General features: G+C 55.2%; 1 long non-coding RNA gene across 2 annotated transcripts in view; it reads left to right on the top strand.

Moving 5' to 3' along the window:
- Positions 1–19828, top strand: part of LOC112394783 (uncharacterized) — a 53874-nt gene extending 34046 nt beyond the window's left edge. For both annotated transcript variants that reach the window (XR_003002212.1, XR_003002213.1), the window contains exon 3: positions 19230–19828. This is a non-coding gene — a long non-coding RNA (uncharacterized LOC112394783). The remainder of the gene's footprint in view (positions 1–19229) is intronic.
- The last annotated feature ends 2301 nt before the right edge of the window (positions 19829–22129 follow it).

Consider the following 22129-nt stretch of genomic DNA (forward strand, 5'->3'; position numbering starts at 1 on the left):
TAGAGCTGCTGTAATAGAGGGCTTGAAACAATAGAAGTTTATTCCCTCCCAGCTCTGGGGGCCGCAAGTCCGAGATCAAGAGTACCAGGGCTGTGCTTCCTCTGAGACTTTTCCAGCTTCTGGTGTGGCCGACGCTTGGTGCTCCTTGGCTTGCCCTGTGTCACCTCAGTCTCTGCCTCCGTCACCTCTCCCTCTGTGTCTCCATCTTCACGTGGCATCTCCTCTTCCTAGAAGGACATCAGTCATACTGGATTAGGGCCCACCCCCATGGCCTCACCTGCAAAGACCCTCTTCCAAATAAGGTCACATTCGCAGGTACGAGGGGTTTTGGACAAGAACATATCTTTGGGGGAAAGGGGGACAACTCAACCCACAATCGAAAAGAAACAGATCAGGGGCAGAGCCTGAAGCCATGAGTTCCAGGTTTGAAATTTCTTTAGAGTCTCAAGTTTCATCTTAAAAATTCTTGCATTTCATACATTATTCTCTATTTTAAATTCATGTTTGTTTTCATAGGAAATATTATTTCTTCAAAGCTCTGACACTTTGGTGAGGAGGAACATGTATATCCTATGGCTTCATGAGCCTTCAGGACATTTCTAAATTTCCTCAGGGGAATTTATATCCCAGTTGGAAAAGTATCAACCAGCAGAAATTCATTTAATTCCCTTAAAAACCCAGAGAGGCAGATATATTTAAACAAAGAGGAAACTGAGGCTCCTAGAGGTTCATGATCTGCTAAAATCACACCATAATGGAATTCGGTTCTTCTGGCTCCTTGATCGGCTCTTCTGCTGTAAGCGTGTGACCCGGGGTGGGCGGGGGGGGGAAATAGGCGTGTGCCCTTCCCCACACGCCCACATGTGCAGGGAGGGACTTTGGTACCTGTTGTGAAGTTCAGTTACATGAATTCTGGAACATAAACATAGTTTGCTACATAAAACCATAAATTTTTCATTAAGATAGAAAAGAAAATCTACCCACACCGCGTTCAAACGTTATATTCGCAAATACTCATGTTAGAAACGCCCTTCAGTGTTTGCTTGTGAGAAGGGGCGGTGTTCTTCATCAGCTCTGCTGGTTATTTGGTGGTTATTTAGAAGGTAGTTAGTGGACTCTTTGCACGGAGAGAGTTGTTTCCAGCAGCTGCTGTGAGCGGCTCTGAGTGAAAGTACTCGTGTTAGGTGGGTGCCCACCCGGCTTCACCCAGCCCCGCCCGTTTACCCGGTCGCCCACCCTCCCTCCACGCAGCAGACCTCTGCTGGGTATCACTGGGTGACACACGCCTCTGCCCGCAAGGAGCTCGTGCGCTGGAGCACAGGGGCCCCTGACACGAGACTTCCTCGTACCCGGGAAGGAGCAAGGGGGAGCCTCGGGGGCTGGGAGAACAGCTCCGTCCGCGTGCCAGGCGGGCGAGTGTGCGTGTGTGTGTGCACGTGTGTGCAAGTGGGCAGGCAGCAGCCCCAGAGCTGCCCATCGGCTCGGTCTCACCTGGCATCCATGGCCCCGCCCTGAATCCGCCTCCTCGCCTCCGGTGGGAACGGCATCCCGGGTCCAGGATCTCTCTCAGTCCTCATCTCTATTGTGAGTCTGAGGTTCCAGGGTAGGAAACGGAGGCCCAGAGGGGCTCCCAGAGTTGCCCAAGGTCACCCCACCAGTAAAGAATTGATGTTCAACTCTTTAACGTGCGGTGATGACAAGGACATTTGTAAGTGTTTGAAATTGATATGCTCCTGGCACACCAGCGCCGAGGCTAATCTTCTGGGAACAAATTCTAGTGAGATGCCACCTGCAGGCTGGTAGCAACTCTTTATGGCAAGAGGAATACAGCAGTAATAATAGTCACTGCCGCCTTCAAGGGCCCTCTCGGCACAGTGGTGATCCCAAGCGCTTAGCCCATTGTGATTCTGTTTGATCTTCAAACAACCCTGCAGACAGGCATTCTCATTTCCCAGCTGAGAATGTGATGGCGGCAGAGAAGTTATTGATCTGACCGAGACCATCCATTGGTGTGGGGAGGGTCTGGTCCTGACCCCGGAGCTTTTCAGTTGCACCCACTCGTTTTCTAGAAGTTTCGCTACATGATTAGGAACGTCCTTTGCAAACATGATTATTTGTATCTGCCCTTATACCAGATGCTAGGCTGAACCAAGGGAAAAGGTTTTGTCCACACCAGGTGAGCGTGGGGTGCTGCAGGGGGCAGCAGTCGGGTGCCCGGCTGGGAACGGATGTGGGTCCTCCCGCCTCCCGATACGGTCCTACCTCTCCCTCAGGCTTGCCGCTCAGCAGGCCAGTCCTTCCACCAAAAACCCCGACGGGGGCTGCGCCAGCCTTTGTGAATGAGGAGGGAGAGGGGTCGACAGAGTCTCGGGGGCAGATGGACAAGGAGAGGCCCAGGCAGTGGGCCTCTGGGGTGGAGGGTGGCAGTGAGGAGGCGTGCCCTCTGGGTAAGGTGAGTGTACCTCGGGCCAGTCTGGGCAATGCCCGGAGCCTGGGGGGGACTGGGGTCAAAGGCTCCCAGAGGAGCAGGGAAACTGAGGCCCCAAATGCGTCTTCAAACTTCTGTGGACCCATCCGCTCAGCAGCTCCTCCTAGAACAGCTGCATGCGCAAGCACGGTGGCCCCCGGGCTCTGTGAGCCTCTCGAGGGGGAGCCGGGCTGGGGTGAAGGGCATGTAGCAGGGCGTCCACTGGGGCTTTACAGGAGGCGGCACCAAGCTGCACGCACAGGGGGAGAGCAAAGAGATGGTCTTGTGGAGAAGAGAAGCCATAGAAAGAAGAGCTCCAGCACCGAAAGGGGTGGGGAAGGGCTGCAGCACTGGAGCAGGGCTGGTGTACATCATCGTGTTGCTGGGCTCCTAGCTGCCGTCAGAAGCAACCCAAGCTTTAAAGAGAGAGCGAACCTCTGAGAAGAGAAGGTGACGTGTGTAAAGAGATAAGGACGCGGGGTCAGGGACGATGGCCTCGGCGGCCACAGCTCCTGAGCCAGTAGGGAGCAGGCAGCCACTCCAGCCCCTCGAGATCCAAGCCACAGTGACAGGGCCGTGCTACGTCCAGCTCGGAGGGCTCAAAGGGAAGCTTCTAGATAGAAAACTCTGTTGGAACAGCCACCAATCAGTCACTGGCCGAGGGCCACCCCAGGGGACTGAGCAAGTGCTGGCCAAGTGGCTTCAGGAGCCTGAGGTCGGTGCTCCCAGGAGAGCTGCGGGCAAAGCCACAGGAAGCGCCGGCAGCTGACGCCCAAGAGGGGTGCCCGGAAGGAGTCCCAGGGACCCGGGTGTCTGGGTGGAGCCAGACAGTGTCCAGTGCGGCCAGCGGAGGCGAGGGAGGCCCAAGGGCCGCCCGGACTGCTCTGCGGGCGTCCGTTGACTTGCTTCCACTCTGTCTTCATCCTCTTTCCCTCCCAGCCTATTTTCAGTGCTGGGCGTCTCAGGCTCAGATCCCCCAGACACTCTGTCTGCGGCCCCCAGGGATGGGAGACGATGGTCTCCTGGCTGCATGGAGAGTGATACCCACTGCGGGTCCAGGTCTCTGAATAAAGACTTTCCATCACTCCCCTCTTACCAACGCCAGGCCTCCTGTGGTTCCATCGACTTCAAGAGCTTCAAGGGTCTGCGATTCTGCAAGGCAAACTTGACCCTTACCGCCGCTGACCTGCTCTGCAGGCCCTTATGTGTAACTTCAGTGCTGCTACCTCCGTTACCTTAGCTCCATGTGCTTCCGGACAGTCCGTGAACTCTCACTGCTGTTGCCCCTTTGTCTTTGAGCCCCCATCACTCTATGGGGCTGGGAGAACCACAGGTGATAAACACACGGGCCAATCTGCCATTGCACCGGGAACCAGGCTCTAACTATTCACCCATCAGCTTGCCTGGGACAGATGCCAGCCCCGGGGTCAGAGGCAGGACTGGCGTTGGGGCTTGGAGCCAAGGTTCTGACTCAAGCAGAGACAGGGCTTCAGTAAGAAGTCAGGGTGGAGGGCGGAGGCTCCAGGGGACTGCCAGGCCCGCTTGCGAAGTGGCTGTGCAGGCTGGCCAGGGCAGGGCACACATAAGCTGGGGCTTTGACTACAGCTGGGTGACCGGGCGGGGCTGGCCTCAGAGGGTCAGGAGGCCCGGAAGTAGATGGTAAGCAGCAGAGCTCCAAGGGCCCCGGAGCGGAAGGCAGGGCATCAGAGAAGACCGGAGAGATGGGCTGGTGAGGCCGGTGGGCATGGCAGGCAGTGTCCAGGCACCAGGGCAGGGCAAGTGGCGCCTCCCACTGTGGTCCGGGCTGAGGGTGGGCCCCGCTCTGGACCAGAAGCTCTCTGTCCGTGGCCCCCGGTCAGGATGGGCCGCAGCACCGTGGCCTGGGGGGGAGGCTAGGCAAGGGCCCTGGGGTAGGGTGGAGAGGCTAGTGGGCCCAGAGTCACAGAATGGAGAGAAAACGAGACAGACCCTCCAAGGGCTGGCGAGAGTATCACTCTGGAGGAAGCCGCCCAGTAGCAAGTGGATAAAAAACACATTCCTGGAGGAGCCCAGAGACAAGGGGACTCAGGGGAGGCTCTCAGAGGAGGGCTAACTGAGTCAGAGTGCCATTAATCCTCATCTCTGAGGGCGCCACGTGGGGAGAGGCAGCCTGTGGTGAAGGAGCCTTCAGCCAACGCCATCGCAGGTAGGTCAGGGCGGGGCAGTGCCCAGCAGGCCCCTCTGTCCCAGAAAAGTTGCTGCAGGGCCTGGGCCTCCGAACCCTAAAGGATTTATTTACCCACCAGGCCTCTGGATGTCAGCCTTGCAGGCTCGGAACCGGATTTGCCAACTCGGCAAGATGGATCCATCTCTGGAGGAAGGGCTCACGTTGACCAAGCTCACGTGACTGATTGATAAAATGTCGATTTATCAATAATGAATGTCATACGGACCAACTTTTTTTTTTGGCTGTGTTGGGTCTTCGTTGCTGCACACAGGCTTTTCTCTAGTTGCGGCGAAGGGGGGCTACTCTTCGTTGTGGTGCGTGGGCTTCTCATTGCAGTGGCTTCTCTTGTTGTGGAGCACGGGCTCTAGGCACGTGGGCTTCAGTAGTTGTGGCGCATGGGCTCAGTAGTTGTGGCTCTTGGGTTCTAGAGCATAGGCTCAGTAGTTGTGGCTCTAGTTGAGCCAAGAGCCTGACCCCTTAGCCTGCAAGGGGGCGGCAGGAGACAGTGGGGAGCTGAGGACAGGGCCCTCCGAGGTGGGCCCTCCAGACCGTGTCCCACGTGGAGGAGTCACTCCAGCGTGTACTGGGGGAGCGGCAGGGAAGAGGGAAGGGGCCTTCCAGCCCTGCCTCTTTTAAGTGGCTTTCACACCTCTGCTGTGATCTGTGTGCATTGATGTCACAGCCTAATTCTCAGAGAAGGTTCACAGATGTTGACTCTGAAGCTCAGAGGTCTGGCCAGGAGCCTGGAGACCCAGGTGCCCCTGACTCCACCGGGGAGCCCTGGGCCAGCCCTCTTTCATGGGGAGCATTTGGGCCAGGTGAGCTCTAAACACCTTACAGCCCAAATGTCTGCACGGGTAGTGTGTGTGGAGCAGTTTCTACAGCCCCTGTGTCCTCTCGTCCTCATATCCTCCTAAGAAACTGAGGCAGCAGCCTCCCAGCATCGGGGAGGGAGCTGGGGCCATATTTCCAGAAGGGCTGGCCAGGGGAACGTGCCAGGCTATTTTTGCCAAAATCTCGGCTTCTGTACACTGGTGCCGAATAGAAATACGAAGACGGAATTTAGGAGGAAAGAGAAAGTGTAACTTTACTCTTTGCCAGGCAAAGAGGGAACACTGCAGCCTAGCGCCTCCGAAGGCTGTGCCTGCCACCCTTCTAGAGGGTAGTGAGAAGTTTTATAGCAATAGTTCAAAGAGGGCGTGATCAGCTCATGGACATTTTTCTGATTGGTTGGTGAGGAGGTAAGTGGGAGTCGGCATCATCAACCTTCTGGTTCCAACCGGTCTGGGGTCCACGGCGCTTGTAGGCAGCATAACTTCTCCCACCTGGAGGGTGTTTCGGCATCTGCAAAACAGCTCAGAGATATTGTTGCGTGTATCCATTGATGGGGCCCCAGCACTTTGCCCCAAGGCTGAACTATTGTTCTCTTGACTTTGTTTCTTCCTTGTCTTGCATTCCCTCCCTTCCCTAGTTAACAACTGCTTGAATCTGCCCCTTGGAACTCAGGGAGGGTTATGGAGGCTGAATGAAGCCTGTTTCCTGTAATCAAAGAAATGGGGGACACAGACATCATGTCCAGGAGCCCCACAGGGCCCTGCTCGGTATCATTATCTGTTGGGACTTCCCCGCAGGGCCTGAGAGGAACCAGTGGGCGTCCCTCCTGAGTACACGGACCTTCCACCCGCTGGCTCAGGCCAGGCCTCCCGGCAAGGTCAGCATCCCGTGCGGCCCGGACCCCCATGCGGTCACTGATGGGAGGCCTGGGCCAAACTCTTCTGAGTGGCGAGCTACCAACATGCAGATGGCGTTGGGGAGTGAGAGATGACCTTGCAGCGGAGGTGGGGTAGAGACCGCCGCCCCCCAGCCCTGGGTGCGTTCCCGCCTCTGCCCAGAGGGGCCTCGGCTGGCAGCCAGCTTGCCACCTCTGGGTGCAGCCACAAGCTTGAAGCCCGGTGTCTGAACGGCCACAGGGACTGGGATGTCTTTGAGGAATCACAGAGAGAAGGATGTCCAAGCTACAGGAGCCTTCAGCTAGGAAATAAGGCTCCGAGAAAGTCGGTACTCGGACAACTGGACAAACCAGACACTGGGCTGGTTCCTGACCTTCAAACTTCTGCTCTCTGAGAGTTCCTCAAACTGGGGTCCCCTGGGTCTGCTTGGGATTCTAGGAATTCTTTACAAAGAAGACCTTTTTTTTTTTTTTTTTTTGCGGTACGCGGGCCTCTCACTGTTGTGGCCTCTCCCGCTGCAGAGCACAGCCTCCGGACGCACAGGCTCAGTGGCCATGGCTCATGAGCCCAGCCGCTCCGCGGCATGTGGGATCTTCCCGGGCCAGGGCACGAACCCGTGTCCCCTGCATCGGCAGGCCGACTCTCAACCACTGCGCCACCAGGGAAGCCCTACAAAGAAGACCTTTAATTGGGTGTTTGTAACCTAAGAAAAATCTAAAAGGAATACGATTTGCATATTCTGGCTCATCCTGACAAACCTCTAATAAGTGGGGGACAGTCTGGGGCCCAGATCACGTGGGGGCTCTTTGAACCAATGCAGGCTGGTGAGAGAAGGACCCAGAGAAGCTGGATGATGTCATGGCCTCCGGCGGGGGAGGGTGGGCAGCAGGGAGGGAAAGGCGGTCAGCCCCAAAGAGGAGCCAGGCCTACGGCTCTGCAGGTCTGAGGTCTGCGGTTCCCACCAGCCTCCGGCAGCTCCAGGGCGTGCAGCTCCTCTGACACAGCCCTGTGATTCATGCCTCATCTTGGCTCAGTAACTGGAGCCAAGCCAGAGGCAGAATTTTCTAGGCTGTGTGGCAACAAGATCAGCCATCCTGAGAGAACTGGGTGTGCCAAGGTTGGGGGCGGGGCTTGCAGCAGAAGTTGGGAGGCTCTGAGTGATCCCCAGGGCAGCAGGGACTGTGCAAGAGCCATAAAGAAGAAACCGGCCCCAGACACACGCAGAGCCCCTCCTTCCAGGCACGTAACTTGCATGCCTCCGTTGGGTGCTGCCCGCCTCCTACCCCTTACCCACTACCTAACACGGATCTTCACTCACTGCCCTGAGGACAGCCTTGCAGGGAGGGACAGAGCCAGGCTGACACCAGGAGGCCCACGGGTGGATAGGCAGGTGTCCTCCCACGGCGGGTCAAGTTTCTGCGATATTGGTCATGGATTCTGTTTGGGCCTCTGAGAAGCTGCGCTTTGCCCTGCCCTGGAGGTGTTGACAGAGTGGCCTGGAAACCTGGGTCAGCAATGGGCGAATCCCGACAAGTGGCCCCAGTGCCAGGAGAGACTTAAGAAAGCATGAGCTCAGCTGGGGACCGAGAACCCACTGTCATGACACATCTTGTTTCCGGGCCCACCCAGAAACCCTTTCTCTGGAGGCAGCGTGGCGTAAAGGAAGGGCCGGAGCTTGGAAGGCTCGCTGTGGGTTGTCACAGAGCCCTCGGTTCCCTGGGGTTTGGGCTGGAGCATCTCGGGGTCTCCCTGGCTGACCCTCTGGCCAGGGACTTCCTTGGAAGCTGGCTGACTCGCGCTGTAACCAGCCCGGGACAAAGGAGTAAAACCCTCACGGTTAGTAGAATCCTTACCACCACCACCACCCCCGCCGCCCTGTCCCCAGGACAGCCTAGACCGGGCTATTGGTGCCCTAGGGCCACCACCAGTGGGAAATCCCCAAAGGACAGGGAGCTTCAAAAGGGGGACAGGCTCGCAACTGACTTCATTTGGAGCCCGGCTCCAAGAGGCTTAAGAAGGCTTTAGGGTTCTCCTGGCAGTGGGTATGAAAATCCCTTTGCTACAAATGCTCTGAAGCAAGTCATGAATTTCTCTCATCCATCCATCCATCCCCACCCGCTCGTCTGGCCCAGCTGATGTCTGGCGAGCATCCTAGCACAGATGTGGCTGCGGCAGCTCCTGGGCTGGAAAAGGAGTGGTCCTGCCAGTCCAGCCACTTCAGCCAGCCCCAGGCAGCACCACAGACTCAGACCTTGAGATACCGTCCACCAGGGATGGAGCAGGAGGCCTGATGAGGACACAACTTACAGCAAGGGGGACACGATTCTGCCTCAGCACAGCCTGGACCTCCGCCCTGAGAGCAGGGAAGGGCCAGGCTGAGGGAAGTATAGCCTTACACCGAGGATCCCAAGTCCCTAGGTAGGAGAAACGCGCAAAAGCTGAGATGAGGAAACCAAGACGTAGAGGGAAAAAAGTGCCTGGCCCAGAGTCACTCAGAGTCGAGGTTGACCCAGGAACCTGGAAGGGGAGGGAGGAGAGGAAAGAAGGAGGGGAAAGACGAGGGGAAGGAAGAGAAAAGGGGGGCTCTGGAGCTGAGGCTGGAATTAGCAGGGGAACTGCAGAGATGTCCTAAGCCCCAAGCCGGCTCGCCTGGCCTTCTCCTGTCCAGAGGTCCAGTCGCTGGGCGCTCAGGGACCCACACAGCCCCACCTTCTCCCAGTGGCTAGGCCTGTGTTCCCGCTGCTGTGTGCGCCTGCCCTCTGGTGGCAGGATCCGCAAGTGCACCACCACTGTAGGATGGATGCGAGTCCATTCAGCACCTACGGTGCACCAGGCGCAGAGCTGGCAGTCAGAGAAAAAGGAAAATGGCCCCGGTTCTGAGAGCGCATGGATTAGGGTGGAAGGCAGAGGAGAAAACAGGCCATGATAATACAACGAGGAAGGGACTTACACTGGGGAAGTTTGGGGTGTTACAAAATAGGGCTGGTTTAAAACAGGACAGCCTCAAATCTGAGAGTAGGAGCCTTTCCCAGCAGGAGGCACCACCAGGTCCGGGAAGATTTTGCCAGCCTCCACTCCGGAGGCCCTAGGCTTCCCAGGAGGGGTGGGAGGGCGCCAGGGGTACTCTCCAGTACTGGTCTGTCTGCGGCCAGAGCCCCAGAGCCAGAAGGGATGCCTGGAAGAGGTTTGTGACCATGTCTGCAGAGGAGCCTTGGGGCTGTGGCGTGAGGGGTGGAGAGGATCCCAGCCCTTCTCCCTGTCTGAGCCCAGCCTCACACTAGAGAGGCCTCGGGGCCAGTTAGTTAAGTACCTGGGCTTCGGAGCCAGACTGTCTGGGGCCTCACGGCACCATGTGACCTTGGGCTATCCCTCTCTCCAAACTTCAGTTTCCCCATCCGTAAGATGGTAGTAAGAAGGCAAGTGCCCACCTCAGAGGGTGACCATGGGAGTTAAAGACACTGGCACAGGAAAAGCACGTGGAACGGTATGTGGCACGTGGTAAGTGCTGTTTACACCGGTCCTTCTTTCTTTTAAAAGTGTCCCCTCTCGGGACTTCCCTGGCAGTCCAGTGGTTAAGACCCCACCTTCCAATGCAGGGGGCGCGGGTTCGATCCCTGGTCAGGGAACTAAGATCCCACATGCTGCGCGGTGCGCCCAGAAGTTTTAAAAATAACTAATAAAAGTGTCCCCTCCCTCGCTCTGATGCCAGACAGTGCCTATGGGGCAGAGACCCGAAAAGAGGTGTTCCGCCCGAGGACGCTGGTTCTGCTGAGCCTGGAACCAAGAGCCGGGCACAGGCCTGGGTGCTGCAGAGACTGTGCCCTGATTCCAAGCGACCTCGTGTGATTCCCCGAGGCCCGGAACTGCTCTCCTCTGGGCGGGCTGCTCTGGATTCTCCCACGGGCCCTGTGGGCAGCTGCAGGCTTATTTCTGAGCTGCATCGTTCAGTTTGCATGAAAGCATTGGCTACAAGCCACACATCTATTGAACTTGTCTTTCTGGGGGCGAGCTCTCAAGCCTCACCACTCAAAGTGTGGTGTCATGCTAACCAGCAACATCGGCGTCACGTGGGAGCTGGTTGGAAGTGCAGACTCTCAGGCCCCGCTCCTGACCTACAGAATCTGAACCTGCATTTTAACCAGAGCCCAGGTGACTCACGTGCTCATTACGCCTTGAGGAGCGAGAGTGTCTTAAGCAACGGGGCTAAGGGGGCAAAGGAATTGCAGGGTGATGCACGTGCCCACTGGGCCTTCCCTGGGCAGCACCCCTGCCAGGGCCCAGAAATTCCAGGGATGTTGGCCAGGTTCATAGCGTCCTGGCTTCCACACAGCCTGGGCAGCGCTGACCAGCAAGTGCTGAGAGGGACAGAGGCACACAGGCCCCTGTGAGCCCAAGTCTGCTCAGGGGGAGTCAGGAATCCGAGCTGAGACTTGAGGGGAAAATTGCAGTTGGCCAGGCAGACGAGTGGCAGAAGGCGTTCCAGGAAAGGGGACAACCTGTACCGATTCCAGGGCTGGCATTTTCAGAGGAGAGGACTTCGCAGACCTCATCCTAACACCGTCAAGCCCTGGGGCAATCGGAGGCCCACATCCTCTGTGGCTAAATATTTTAAAGCTATAAATCAAGCTCATAAACTATTAAATAAAGTATGTTCCGGACTCTTACTTTGACAAATATGCCTTCACGAGGGCCTGCAAAGCCAGGTTCAAATTTAGAATTTTGGGCCTCCTTGGAGTTACACACCAAAACGTGATGGTGCGGGAGAGCCAGCTTTGCCCGCCCCTTCTGATCCCACCCACCCTGCACCACGAGGACACATGCATATGGGCACACGCGTGCAATCGGTCCAGGCTGCCCATCTTCACACCCCTTGCCCCACAAACAGCTGCCTCGGGTGGCCTCCAGGAGGACAGACCCCAGGAGCAAGCCCTCGGAGTTCCTGGAATTGGAGGAGGGTGACCCTGGGAGGGCGTCTCCTTGACCCCATCGGGGGCACGCCAGCTGGAGAGGCTCTGTGACAACGAAACTATGATACCCTCTATAAGATACACTCTAATTTCAGGGATGTTAAAATGTCAACAAAATGTGCATTTTTTTAATTTAATTTTTTATTGAAGAATAATTGATTTACAACGTTGTGTTTCTGGTGTACAGCAGAGTGATTCAGTTATGTGTATATAACTGATATATATATTTTTTTCATATTCTTTTCCATTATGGTTTATTACAGGATACTGAATATAGTTCCCTGTGCTATACAGTAGGACCATGTTGTATATCTATTTTATATATAGCAGTTTGTATTTGCTAATCCCAAACTCCTAATTTATCCCTCCCCCACTCCCTTTCCTCTCTGCTAACCATAAGTTTGTTTTCTATGTAAGTCTGTTTCTGTTTCGTAAATATATTCATTTGTGTCATATTTTAAATTTCACATATAAGTGATATCGTATGGTATTTGTCTTTTTCTGACATACTTCACTTAGTATGATAATCTCTAAATCCATCCATATTGCTGCAAATGGCGTTATTTCATTCTTTTTTGTGGCTGAGTAATATTCCGTTGTATGTATGTGCCACATCTTTACCCATTCATCTGTCAGTGGACACTTAGGGTGCTTCCATGTCTTGGCTATTGTGGATAGTGCTGCTATGAACATTGGGTGCATGCATCTTTTTTTTTTCTAATAGATTTTACTTATTTATTTATTTTTTGGCTGCGTTGGGTCTTCATTGCTGCACGTGGGCTTTCTCTAGTTGCGGTGAGCGGGGGGCTACTCTTTGTTGTGGTGCGAGGGCTTCTCATTGCGGTGGCTTCTCGTTGCGGAGCCCAGGCTGTAGGTGTGCGGGCTTCAGTACTTGTTGCATGTGGGCTTCAGTAGTTGTGGCTCTTGGGCTCTAGAGCGCAGGCTCAGTAGTTGTGGTGCACAGGCTTAGTTGCTCTGCAGCATGTGGGATCTTCCTGGACCAGGGATCAAACCCGTGTCCCCTGCATTGGCAGATCCTTAACCACTGCGCCACCAGGGAAGCCCCGTATCCTTCTGAATTATAGTTTTCTCTGGATACATGCCCAGGAGTGGGATTGCTGGACCATATGGCAACTCTATTTTTAGTTTTCTAGAGGAACCTCCATACTGTTTTCCATAATGGCTGCACCAACTTACATTCCCACCACCAACAACAACAAAAAATGTGCATCTTACATTGGATGTCCAGCAGCCTTCTGATTCCCTGGCTGTGAGAGTGTTTTTAAGCCTAATGTTGCACTGAATCTATAGGTCAATTTACACAGTATTAGCAATATTGACAAGTTTAAACCTTAATGATGTTATATCTTCTAATCTACAAACAAGGGATATCTTTCCATTTATTTAGGGCTTTAATTTCTTCAAATGGTGTTTTGTAGTTTTCTGTGTAAAAGCCTTTTGCACTTCTTTACAAAGCCTTTTTACAGTTATTCTCTCTTCAGAGCCTTGAAAACTCTCTGTGAAGTAGAGATCACACTCTGTACATCAAAGATGCCTCAACTAGTAAGTGACAGAGCTGGGATTTAAATCCCTGGCCCGCCAGCAGAGCTGGGCCTAGACTTGCTCTGCTGGGGGCCGCTCGTTCCAGCCCCTAACTGCATAGGGACCGAACATCTCTCCTCTGTCTGGGAAACCTGCTGACCTGGTGACAGTCCCTCTGACTTGGAGGGGGGGTTGGAGGGAGGGACAGGGGCAGGACTGGCATGAGATGCTCAGGGTCAGGGAAGGAGGGTCCAGGGGAGGGTCCCACACACAGGCTACAGGCAGGGAGGGAACCTGTTTGGTTGAAACAGTGTCCCCAGCCCTTGGCTTCCATGAAAACCACCTGGGCGCTTAAAAAGTTCCCAGCGTCCAGGCTCCACCTCAGACCAATTAAAGCCGAACCCTGGGAGCAGGGCCAGGGAATCCGTGATCTTAAAGTAACCCAGGTGAGGCTACAACTCAGGCGGGGAACCGCCGGATCAGGTGGTGAAGTTGGCCGTCAGTCCTGACCCATCAGCTCTGCCCCAGCACACACTGAGGCCAGCAGAAGAGTCCAGACTTTAGATCAGACAGACCAGGCTACAGTCCCAGGTGTGGATCTTGGTTCCATGTCACAAGTTCTGTGACCCTGGGTGCTTGACCTCTCTGACCCTCAGTTGATGAATCTGTGAAATGGAGACACGTATACCTACCTTGAGAGACGGGATCTGTTTCTCCTCTTCTTGAGCCTGGACTGGCCTGTGACTGCTCTGACCAGCAGGGTACAGCAGAAGGGACGCTGCACCAGCTCGGGATCTAGACTCACGAGGATTGGCAGCTCCCCCCTCCATGTCTTGGGCCTCTTACCTGACTTTTCAGGTGAGGAGAATATGAGGCTGAGAGGTGACTTGCCCAAGTAAAACTATCAAGCGCTCACTGCTTTCCAGGCTCTGAGGGAGGAAAAGGCAACATCTGGGGCAGCAGATTTGACCATACTTTTGGAGTTTTGAGTCCTGGCTCTGCCACTCCCCAGCTGTGTGACCTTGGGCTGCTAGATAACCCTCTCTGTGCCTATGCCACTTCTTTTGTAAAATGATGATAAATGGTTGCACCTCAGGGCTGTTGCAGGGGTGAACTGAGAGTACCCTGTCTTGACACAGCGGCTAACAGATACTGTTAGCAGGGAGGCTCTGCCAGCCCCGGCCTGGAGGTCATCAGGGGCCTGGCTGCAGCTGTGCTGATCTGGTGGCTTATTTTTGAGGAAGAAGCAGGACCCAGCACGGAAGCGCCTGGGAAAACTGGTCCCCTCTTCTCCCCTCTGGAGACAGCAGAGCCATCCAGGGGGTGTCAGGGTGGGGCAGGATTTCCCCTCTTGTGACAGACCCCCACTTCCTCGGCTTGCGTATCACGGCCAAGGTTCAAGTGTCGGGCGGGGCTGGGGAGGCAGCATAAGTTTTGCCCTCCTTCTGAAGCCAAGGACCCGTGACCCCACCTTTTCCTAGTGGTGAGCCAGATGCCAGGTGGGCCTCCTGGTCCCTGGATGCACGGGTCACCTCCTCTGGGCTCTCCTGGTTCTGAGGCCTGTGGAGGCACATGGTCCTGCCCAGATGTGCCCGGTTCCCAAGCGCCTCGGGGTTCCTGTTCCTCACGCGAAAACCTCAGACCTTCTCTGTGCTTCTCCCTGGTGAGCGCGTCTCCCCGAGCAGCACAGACCACCCCTGCATGGAGTCCGTCTTCTCACTGTAGTGCATCGGTCACATCTCAGATGACAGTGGACAGAATCTGGTGCCAAAAAGGGCCTCAGAGATGATCTGATCCAGCCCTTGATCAGAAAATCATTTTTATTGTAGTCAAATATAACCGTGATTTACCATTTTAACCATGTGTAAGTGTACCGTTCAGTGGTGACTGATTTTTATAGCTGAGGAAACATTCATTCAAATGAAATTCTCAGCAGAAGCCTGATATAAAACTGTCCACGTTTTGTGGCCCGTGAAGGGCTGGGCCTCCACAGCCCCTGCAGGAGCTGGAAGGGAGCAAAGTGCAGGGCACGGAGGACAGAGGCGGCCCTGGCCGTCGTTCCCGCCACCGCCCCTGCTCTCCATCAGGCATTTGGCCCCCTTGTCCTCGCCCTCCAGGCCTGGTCTGACCTGTGAACACCCCGTCCACTCGGGGACTCGTGGCCTGCTCCCCGGTGCCCACTGGGACTTCCAGCCACAGGTCAAGGCACTGTGGACAGTGGCTTATGGCAGGTCTGGGTGATGGACGAGGGGATGCTGGGCCTGAGCCTTCCAGATAGGGACCAGGACGGCGAGATGCTGTCTAAAGCACTAAGGGTGCCCATTCAGTGCCAGGAAGGACCCGCTGGCTGGCAGAGCCGCCCACAGAGGCACAGTTCTGAGATGACTGGGCAACCGTGGGGCTGTGCGCTCTAGACACAGGCCCATGGAGGAAGGAGCCTGGCCATGGGCCAGCCCCCAGGAGCCCCGTCAGGCGCGCTTGGACTGGAAGGGACACATTGGCTCCGTCCGTGAGGTGTTGGCACACTGCCCGTCTGGATGCATTTCTTCTGAGTGAAAAGTGGGTCACGAGTGAACCCCTTGGATGAGGGCTTGCGGTCCTCTGCCCCTGCCCAGCGGCGGGAGGCACAGCGTGAACAAGGAGGGCCCTTCGGGGATGGAGGGAGGGAGGGAGGAGAGAGGAGGACCCTGTGTCCCTGGTGGGCAGGAGGGCATCCAGCTGCAGAAGGAGGCTTTAAGTCAGGAGATGTGATGATTTTGTCCTCCACATAGAGGGCCCACACGCTCCCCTCCTTCCAAAGGCTTGAAGGAGGAAAACAAGGAATATAGGAGACGTTCTGTGAAGAAAAGTAGATGAACAAAGCACTTACAGTTCAGATGAGAAGCCTCCAACGTGAGTGAGCACATCTGCAGCCTGAAATCCCACAGCTGGACGGTGAGGTGCCGGAGCTACCACCTCACATCCTGCCTGCACCTCACCCAGAGCGAGTGCTGGAACTTCGCAGAAAGGTCGCGGAGGGGGGAATTTACCGCGCGGAGGTAGAGAAGCAGCTCCCCGACGTGCGTGGAAACATCAGCCTCATAGTCACTGGAGTGACCTCCTGCAGGAGGAGACGGGAGAGGGGACAGGAGAGAACAACCTCCTTCCCTGCAACAGAAACGTCTTATCTCTTCTGAGAAGGAAGCTAGAGAAAAGTGGGCGCCAGCTCTTCCCACTGAGGGGAAGCCCAGCTAGTGAGAAGCGGGGGGGATGCGGCCACCAGTCGTGGAGGCAGAGGCCCGGGGCCGTGGATCAGCAGGTCCCCGGGACAGGAGGCCGCTGAGCCTCCAGGACTGAGGGACCCGGCTCACTTGCGGGGGTGATGCCACATTCGCAGCAGCAGCCCCGCAGGCCCAGAGACCTTTACCCGTTTTCTCTCCTGAAAGCAATTTTGATCAATAGTTTTTAGTTTAGCTGCTGTTACTTAATTGATACCGCACCTGCTCTTATTGAAGTTTAATAGAATTGTGTTTCCTAAGACAGTGTTCTTCGAAGATGGATGATTTTGATATAATCATTACGAATACATTATTTCTACTTCATTGGACCCTCTAGAGCTAGTTGGGATAAGTATTGCATTTTGATTGAAATACAAGGTCCACTATTACTTAACCTGTAATTGAACTTGGACACGCCGAGATGGAGTCGCGTGAAAAATAAATCCATTTCTATATTCTGGGGAAAAAACCGGTGAGAGTGGGCTCCCGCCCAGGGTGTCTACTGAGGGGCGCCCTGAAGCCCCGGAGCTTTTCCACGGATTTAACCCTTCACGTTGCAGGTGGGGAAACAGAGAAGCGATTTCCCTGGGTAACCCTGGGAAATTCACGACAGCACAGGTACGAGCGCCATGTCTGTTTGTTTCCAGTCCAGCTTTGAGCCGCGAGTTGCTGGAGAAGAATAGGCTTCTCGGCCCCCACCTGTAATTCTAAGAAAATTTAATCAGCTTCCTGCTGCTTTACAAAAAGAGCCAGCTCTTTCTACCTGTTTGCAGCCTGGCCTGATGTTACCTTGGCAACAGCTGTCAACAGAAATATTGCCTCCCCTCGGGCCTGTCACGTCCTTTATACCAGACATGTGTGTGCCCAGGTGAAGGGGCAAAGCAGTTGGGCCTCGTAGACCCGGCCTCGGGGCTCCTTTCCGCTAAGATCTGCTTACTTATAACCCAAAGGACATTTGTCCTAAAAACAGGATTTCCGTGCTCGCTTGGCTAGTTTTCTTTTTATACTCTATAAGGACTTAATGGGGAGAACCTTGCCATTTGAAGAGGTTATTTTTAACAGCAGTATTAGCCTGACATCCTAAAAATGGGATGTTACAGATCAGTAGGAAAAGCCACCGGACCTCACTGTCCAGAGGAGAAAAGGAAAGCCTCTCCAGGAGAGCTGATTGCCCAAAGTCTGTGTAATTTATTGGCAATGCAGGACTTGAACTTGGCTGGAGTCCCGGTTGCCTTTTAGGGGTTTGGCATTACTGCAGGTCTGGCTTGCCGACAGCAACGCTGTGTAGGTACCGTCCTCCCACGGGATGGGCACAGGCTTGTTCGTGGCCTTTATTGAGATGGAGGCATATTCTGGGGGCTAGACCCTGAGTCATCTTCTGGGAACCCTGTCCTCTTGCTCGCAACTCTCCCTTCCCTTGTCTCCCAGCTGTCCACCACGGGCTGGAGACCTGGAATCTCTAGGGTTTGGGCAGGGGACGGACTGAGTGAGGTGGGCGGGGTGGGGCTGGTGAACTGGTCATCTGTCCCCACTCGGCCTGCACGACACCTGGGGCTGGAGCTTTGTGTCTGTTCCTTCTCCCCTCAGTCAGGATCCGAGGTCCGTTCTGCTCCCAAGGCCCCTCCTGGACTTCCACAGGCTCCATATGCGCCCCTGGCGTCTGGCTGCACCCCCCAGGTGGGAGGGGGAAGGCTTGACCTCTCCCCTCTTAGGTCTCCAGCTGGGCCTGAGGATTCAACTGACCTAAGACAGATTAACAGGAGAAAAGCATGCAGATTTTTACCTGTACATGGGGGCCCTACAGGAAAACGAAGGCCCAGAAATGTGGCAGAACCTAAGTGCTTATATACTAGGTTGGATGAAGAAAGGAAACTGTGGAAAAGGAACGAAAACATCTGGGGAGGCTACAGGAGGAGAGTTAGTTCAACAAGGTCTGTCTGTACGCCATCCTCCCTGGCTTGACTCCCTGTCTCTGATGAGGAGTGTTTCTTCCTCCTGAAACAGGGACCCCATTTTGATCTGCCGGCAGCAGGGATGCTTTCTGCGGTTGGGGACATGTGACGACCCACAAAGACCCCTTCCTGGGGGACACATATTAAAATAGGCGGGAAAGAAGATTTCCAACTGCCATCATGGTCTGCACCCCTGGGGAGCGCTGTGGACCCCGCTGTGGACCAAGGACGGGCACTTGCTCCTGGTCACCCAGGTTACCAGCTGGGTTCCTCGTTTTACTAAAACGCTCACCTGTTCGCTGTACTGCCTCCCCGCCCCCCCCTCCAGAGTGACCTTATGTGCGTGGTTGACTTTTCCATGACTTTCAGGATGCAACTCAGGCAGCATCCCCCCTGCAGGCAGCCTTGCTCTGAGCTAAGACAAGATGTGCTACAGGGGAGGGATGGGTGCAGAGAGTCGGGCTGAGGTTACTCCAAAGTCACACTTCAGATCCCATCAAACCCTTCATTTGGACTGTTTGGAGGGGCTCACTTACACCAGTATCCAAGGGCTGTCCTGCTCAGAACACCTTCCCCCTGCTTGTGCTGGAAAAATTCTGCTCTTTCTTCCAGAACCAGTAGCTGAGGAGCCATTTCCATGCAGTTGAGTTGGGTTCCAGTACTAGACAGAGGTCCTGTTTTGGCTTTCCGTCATGAGTCCCCCTTTCATGTAGAGTGGTCCCCACTTCCTGCCTGCCTCCCGCCATGGGAGCAGGGAGACAGAGTTCCCCCTCTTCTGCCCCTGGCTGCAGGGCTTGTGTTGTGGTCCAGACCGTGACTGTGTCATCAGTGGTGGAGGTAACCGTGCTGGGGCCCAGATCTGGAGATGCAGGCTGTGACAGCAGCAGGTGTGCCTAGGTGGTGTGACAGCCGCGGGTCTGCCTAGGTGGTCACCACTGCCTTTGGCTGATCTCACTGGGGGTGATTTCTGCCTCTGCCTTTTAGCTTCCTATCTATTCTGTGAGCCTGCAACGTCCTTCAAAAAGTAACAACAACAAAACAGAAAGCAAAACCAAAACAAAAGCCCTTGTTTGCTGCAGGCGGTCAGAATTGATCTCTGTTTTTGCAGCCAAGAGCCCTGATGGATGGAGAATCCTGCCCGGAACTCTGGGATCCCGTGTGCTTCTCTGAGGTGGTTCATACATGCAATGCTTCAACAGTAATAATGGCTGATTCCTCGAGCCCTTTCTGGGAATTGGGACCTTGACAAGAGTTCTCGCATCAGTTATCGGAGGCCTAAGATCTACAGTGATGTCCGTGGGCTCTGATGGAGCAAGTGGAAACGGACCAGAATTACTGGAGGATTTCCCAGCACGACAGTGTGTAGTGACGCGCTGCCTGGGTGCCTAGATCCCCCCGTCTGAGTCCCAGGGCGAGAGTGCTCAGTCCCCAGCAGCCAGGAGGTCAGGTCCTGTCCCCAGGACAGCCTGCATCTGTGGTGCCGAAGCAGTGGCCAGGCATCCTTTGGCATTTCTTCCATCGAGGAGTGAAGTCTGCATCCCCTTCCTTGAATCTGGGAACATGCTGGGACTGCTTGGCTATGGATCACAGCAGGAGGAAAGCTGCCCAGGTGTCTGCGCCGAGCCTGGAGAAACCAGTGGCTTCCGTATGGCCCTCGTGGTGCCCTCTCTCCGGGAGCCCTGACCACCCCATGAGAAGACCAGTCGTCTTGAGTCGGCGTGGCTGTGGTCAAAATAAACAGTAGATATGGCTCAGGGCTGCGTCTTCTGTTTTTGTTTATGTCGCACTAAGTGTGTTTGTTGGCCCCTCCGGGGGAGGAGGGGGAGATAGGATGGGGTGTGTCAGGTGTCACAGAGGGCCTCAGAAGCCAGGCTCAGGCCTGGGGACTTATCCTATTGACAAGAATGAGCCTGAGCAGTTTCTGAGTGGCGGGTTGGGAGTGATCCCTGTGGCTCTGAGTGGGAAGGTCACGGGGCCGGGGCAGCAAGGGCCAGGAAGCCAGGTGGGGCCACTGGAGATCTGGGGACACGTCTGCAGAAGAGACCGGGAAGGAGGCACCTCTTCCCTGAGCTGTGACGGGCTCAGCCATTCTCTTAGCCTGAAATCCTTCATCTTAGTGATTCCTGAAGTCCCCGATTCAGTGATTCTGAGAATTCATGATTCCTCGATCCCACGATGTGAAATGCCGTGTTTCTCCAGTTGTGTGATCTGGTGATTCACAGAACCTCTTACCCGGCAGCTCTCAAATTCTCTGATTCATATGCTCTGCTGAACAGTTCCTGCCAACCCCTGGCCCATGGCTTCTCCTGGGAATTGAGGAAAGGCTGTTTGTTTCTGTCTTTTCTATTCAGAGAGGTGTCGCTGGGGGGGCCTCTACCTTCCTCTGAGGTGGCTGAGATGGGGATCGTGCAGGTGGGGAAGATCCCGGAGGCAGCTGGAATAATGCGGAGTGTGTGACGCCCGTGTGCCCCAGGTGCCCGAGTGCTGAGGCGGGAGCAGAGCCCAACCTTCAGGGGGAACTGAGAGGTGCTCGTGACCCAGGGCCCGTCACCCACTCTGCTCACGCCCACCTGCTGGAGCAGCACCCCCAGGGCTGTGGTCTCCCTGAAGAGCCCTCCAGAGACAAGCACCTGGGCTGGGGTTGCACCTTGTCTTAAGCCACGAGCTGGAGTCACCCATTGGCATCCATAACCACTAGAGCTGACAGGAGGCCTGAGGACATGGGAGACAAGCAGAGTGGCCTGTGGATTTGGGTGACAGGGATTATGGGGGACAGGTGAGGGGTGCTAGTGGCAGGGCCACAGAAACGAGAAGCCTGGATCGGGGACTTGGATAGGCCTGCTGGCCCGCAGGGCCCTCAGTGCCATGAGCTGGTCTTTATTCTACTCCCTCTCCGCCAGCCTCTCGGCATCAAATCCAGGAGATGAGGCCCCGCGTGCCAGGTTGCTGTGAGGCCCAGTCAGGGAAACAGGGAAAGCTGTTGGCACCGCGTCTGGGACTCTTGCTATCAGTTTCTAGTGGCTCTTTTCAGGGCCGTGCGTGGCCGTCTCTGCCGGCCAGGCCTCCCTGGCCCTCCGTGTGCACGAGTCTCCCTGCAAGTGGAGGCTGCTCTGAGATGGTATCAAGAGAAGGAGGCGGTGTGGGAGGGAAGCCAGGCCTGCCTCTAATCCACATGGCCCTCCTGGTCCCTCCTTGGTCAGCCTTGGGGTTTTGGGAGCTGCTCTGAGTTGGAGATGAAATGGGCCACAACCATGGTCACTGTTGGTTATGAAAAGTGGGGGAGACATGATCCAGCATGCATGTACACATGCATCCATCCATTCATCTATCCATCCATCCATCCATCCATCTATCCATCCATCCATCCATCCATCCATCCACAATTTATTAAGTGCCTACCATGTCTGAAAGAGTGCACCCCATCCCCGTAGATGACTTTCTATGCCCGTATCCTGCTGTGCTATTATTTATGCCTTTGTTCACCTGTTCACTGTCTTTCTCCCCCACTAGAATTTTAATTCCATGAAGACTTTGTCTTATTCACCACTGCATCCACACTTCTAAAATCAAGCCTGGCACTTAATAGGTGCTTGAAAGCATTTCTTCAATGTATAAATTTAACCCCCCTCCTGCAGCAACCCCGGGAATAGGTGTTATTATCCTTCATTTATAGATAAGGAAGCAGGCCCAGAGAGGCCAAGTGACTTGCCCACGGTTTCATTATTAGTAAGTCGTGACCTGGGAGATGAAGCCAGGTTTCCAGAGCTGGGTCTAACCTTTCATACTGCTCCATGCTTCGTGAGGAGGGAGAGAAGTGCACAATTAGTGCTCACTGGGCAATCGAGGGAGGCTTCCTGGAGCAGGGGGCCGTGGGCAATGGAGGGTGGGTGGGACGTCCCCAGGCAGGGGAGTAGGTAAGGACAGCCAGCTGAGGAGACTTCTTTGGCCAAGGCCTGGGGGATAGGAGTGTGGAACCGGCCTCTGGGGTGAGGAGGGAGGCCTTACAAG

Source organism: Neophocaena asiaeorientalis, unplaced genomic scaffold (assembly GCF_003031525.2).
Source record: "Neophocaena asiaeorientalis asiaeorientalis breed wild unplaced genomic scaffold, Neophocaena_asiaeorientalis_V1.1 scaffold396, whole genome shotgun sequence".
In the NCBI taxonomy this organism is placed as follows: Eukaryota; Metazoa; Chordata; class Mammalia; order Artiodactyla; family Phocoenidae; genus Neophocaena; species Neophocaena asiaeorientalis.